Source organism: Apium graveolens, chromosome 10, assembly GCF_009905375.1.
Source record: "Apium graveolens cultivar Ventura chromosome 10, ASM990537v1, whole genome shotgun sequence".
Classification (NCBI taxonomy): Eukaryota; Viridiplantae; Streptophyta; class Magnoliopsida; order Apiales; family Apiaceae; genus Apium; species Apium graveolens.
In genome coordinates this window covers 112,913,440-112,918,019 of record NC_133656.1, presented here as the reverse complement: position 1 = coordinate 112,918,019, position 4,580 = coordinate 112,913,440, and positions in this window count along the sequence as shown.

Here is a 4,580-nt window from a genome sequence, read left to right as displayed (position 1 = left end):
AGTATCTCGTAACTTCATTTTATTTTGATGATATTTTAAAGATTGATTATATTCAAGTTTTGTCTTGTAGCTTAATCTATGGGATTAAGCTATTTATACATTGAACGGTGGTAGTTCAAGTAGTATTCGGAAAAGATATAATTATATTGAAGTATCTTGTAACTTCATCTTTTAAACTTATATCTAGTAAATGATTATCTTATGCATGATAAAGATTTTCAGAAAAACGTTGAGACAAGGTTAGATATATGAGATCACCTTGCAACGATATTTTTATACAGTTATAAACTGGAACTCTGTGTATATTATGCATGGAAGAGGACTTCCAAGATTTTGAAATGTATATATACATATATACTGAATATTTTGCGACTTGATCGCGGTAAGATACCAAACTTGGTTCATTTCTTCTTGACCAAGACTTTCATGAGTACTATGAGAATGCTCATATATTGTAAATCATTATACATATTATTTTGGTGTGCTTGTTGCTCACCCTTGCTTTCTTCTTTCATCACACAACATCAGATAGACAAGATGAACAGGACCAAGCTTCCAATTCGCAAGCGGTTAGAAAATGTTCCGCAGTTTTTTGGAAGCATTGATGCCGCCGTAGCTGAGGTAGGAGCTACCAATAGGCTAGGTTTTCAACTATTGATGAACCAGATTTATGTATATTTATGAATTGTAATAATGGCAAAGAAATGTAAATTTATTCAGAAACCCTTTTAAGGTGTATTGGCATATAATTGTGGAATAAAACGACTTGTGATTATTTTTGGATATTCATCTCTGAGACTATAACTTGTGGTGTGTGTGTTTATGGTGGGGTCACAGTACAGAATAGTTGATTATTTATTAAGATTGGGTGTTATTAAGGGAAATGGAACTCGTAACAACCCGGATCCCTGACCCCGGATTTGGGGGTATTACAGAAATGGTATCAGAGCTAAGCATTATAAACCTCAGAGATGATGTGACGTTAAAATAATAAGTTCACTAAGATAATAAGAACTCTTGCCAAGTTCATAGTCGGACTACCTAAAGTAGTACTGACAGTTAAAACCCTTATGGGAACCCTTATAAATATCGTGATAGAAGTATAGTTCATTATCGTATATGGTAGCGGGACTCCGAACCCTGAGGTTGAGGAGCAACAATGCGATGATGTTTTATTAGTTATTGGAGATCAGATTGTGGATCCGATAGAGCGTCCTAACACGGGACCGGATGATGTTCATATTGAGGATGTAGCAGTTAAGGATGTTGTCTTAGAAGGGATTATCGCTGAGAACGATCCTGTGAAGGATCCTCACAAGAATGAATAAAGGACCACTGAGGAATTGATGACCATGGTTAGGGCAACTACCAGAGGTAGGATTGGCCGGTCACTACCAGAGGTTCGTTCAAGTTTGTAAAGATAGTAGCCCCTTTAACGCGGCTTACTCGTAAGACTGAGAAGTTCTAATGGATAGAGAAATGCGAGAACAGCTTTTAAGAACTGAAGCAAAGATTGGTGGCGGCCCCTATGATGGCATTGCCAGATGGAAAAGGAGATTTTGTGATGTGTAGTAACGCTTCGCATAAGGAATTAGGGTGCTTCTTATACAGCGCAACAAGGTAATCGCGTACGCGTCAAGACAATTAAGGGAATATAAAAATTCGATATCCTCACCGATGAGCTTGGGCTCGTGGCAATAGTTTTGCCCTAAAGATTGGAGGCACTACTTGTATGGAGAGAAGTGCGAGATTTACCTAAGCCATAAGTGCTCTAGTGCATTTTCACATAGAAAGAGCTCAACATACGCCAGAGGAGGCGGTTAGAGCTAATCAAGAATATTGATTGGGAGATTCTTTATCATTCGGGGAAAGCCAATGTGGTGGCTGATGCCCTTAGTAAAAAGGAGAAACTCAAGATGATAATGTCTTTGGGAGAGTTTATGAGAGATTTTGAGAAAATGGAAATAGAAGTGAAGGTAACCGGAGCCGGTACCGAAAAGATGTTTGAGATTGCAATACAGTCCGAATTATCAGAAAAGAACATATTGTGCCAGAAAGAGTGATGAATGAAGGCAGAGAGCCAACAATTAGATAAAAGATTAATACCGAGAAAGATGATAAGGGAATAATGAGGTATTCCTACAGAATTTGGGTTCCAAATGTTCAAGAGCTTAAAGATGAAATCTTAGATGAAAGCTAGTTTGAGAAATAAGATCTAGAGCAAACCCTGAACGTGATAGTCAGGGAGGTCGCCATCAAGATAGAAGGAACCCATAACATAATGGAGTGGAAAATGAGGATTTTAACGTATAAGATAACCCCAAGTATGGGAGAAGGATGAAACATTTCATACTAAGGAAACAGAAAGTCGAGTAAGGAAAGGAGACCCGAGACGGTACTCCTATACAGCAATTCATGGACCTGTCTAAAAAGAACTTAGACCATTATCCCCAACCACCACCTTGAGGAAACAATGCGGTAGAAAATTCTTTCATGACCTTTAAGTCGCTAAGCTCTCAGAGTTCCAAGGAACAGGTTGACCCAGTCGAGGCAAGAGCCTGGATAAAGGAAATACAGGAATCATTTGAGATTCTAAATGATTGACGAATCACAAAAGACTATTTTTGTCACTTACCCTCCTAAGAGAGAGGCCACCCGCTGGTGAAAGGCCAAAGAAGGCACGGAGCAAGAGATTATAATAAACTGATTAAAGTTCAGTCAATTGTTTTCGGGAAAGTAATTTATAAGGTTATGGAGATAGTGTAAAAGCTTTAGAGCCAGAACAAAGGCAGACGAGTATGATGAATTATGAATCTAAGATTGTAAAAGTTGTAAAGATTCGTTCGGAGGACAAGAATCCCAAAACGACGTGATGTTTGAAGTAAATAATTAGTGGGTTCATGAAATGATTGTAAGAGAAAGAAAAATAAAAAGAAACTGAAGTGGAAAGGAATATAAAGGCAACAGAGTTTGAGGAATGATAAGGGAGTTGGGTATGAGGAAACCCTAAAGACTCGTAGCAATAGAAATAGAAAAGTATGTAATCATTAGGATGAGGGTAATTCACCATGAGTTATAATTGATGGTTGAAGGAATAAGAGATACATATATTTTATTCCCTGTAATTTGGGAGGATTCGAGGAAACCTTGAGATAGTTCGAAGGATAAATAATGAGACGCGGATAGACTAAGGAGACAAGAAAGTAAGAAATTAGGAAAATTGGATGAAGGAAGTGACCTTCAAGAATGTGAAGTGTAAGACTGGTGGCTTGATACCCAGAAAGGGAGACGCCAGGTATGAGAGATATCCCAACATTGAGATGACTGTTGAAATAAACAACAAAAGTAAATACGGAATTATTAAGAAGAAGTTCACGTTGAACACGACCAATATCTTCCAGAACAACCTTGTTATCATTACCAAATCAAGCAAGAAAAGTAGATAACAGTAGTTATCTTTTGGAGGCCATATTGATTGACCTCATTTTGAATACAGATATTATTGGGAAATTAGGCATATACTATCGAGGTGGGAAGGATTGAATAAGGCACCCTTATCAGGGATATATGACTTGATTTATCCATGAAAGGATGCATGTACCTTTTTAAAGGTGGAATTAAAGATAGAACATCGGTAACTTAAAATGAATCCTAGGGGAATGCATAAAGGTTGGCATTTCACCCTTAATAGGGATAGTATGAGTTTTGACAGTATGAATTGGAAACAATTAAGGTAATAACAACCTTTAAGTATCAGTGGAAATTTTTTTTTCCGAAACATATAGACAATGGTTCTAGTATTAGTGTAGGGTATTTTGATATGCCCTGTATCTAGGGAATACAGGAGGAACGATGCAAGGGTAACCTTAGAGGTTTTACAAGGAGAAAGGTAATATTCAAAATTCTCAAGAATAGAAATGTTGATAAAGAAAATATGACGTAATTATAATGATGCCAAGTGGGGCACGTGTTAAACCACGAGAAAGTATGGATCGAACCAATAAAGGTCGAAATTGTTCAGGGCAATTAGGACCTAAGATAAAAGATGTTCAAAGTATGATTGAGAGTCATTCGTGACAGTGATTAACCTCTAAAGACTGAGGCAATAACTTATGGAAAAATGGTGAAATTTTTTTTACTCATCAGATTTTAAGGAAAACATCTTCACATAAGCAGTGATTGAAATGAGGTAGAAAATTTATTTGGAGGTGGTTAAAATGACATTGACTGTAAGGAAATTTTACTATCAGGAAAGGCCAAAGAGGTGTCCGACACTTTAAAGGTAAGAGAATAATTATAGGCGCTTGTGCCAAAGGAATACAGTGATGATGGTTAAAGCTGTGAAGGTTGTATTATGGTTTGGAAGATTGACATTCCTTCTGATGACTGTGCAATACCCAACCGTAATAGTAGTTGTTAAAGGTTTAATTCGTGTAATCGCCATGAGCGGGCCATCTATCTCAGAAGGTACTATCTTGAGATAAGCCAGGACCATGTTTCAAAAAGGACTAGAAGAACCTTTGAGTTAAGTATTCTATTTAAGGCATATAATTAAGAATGGTATTAACCTGCTATCGTTG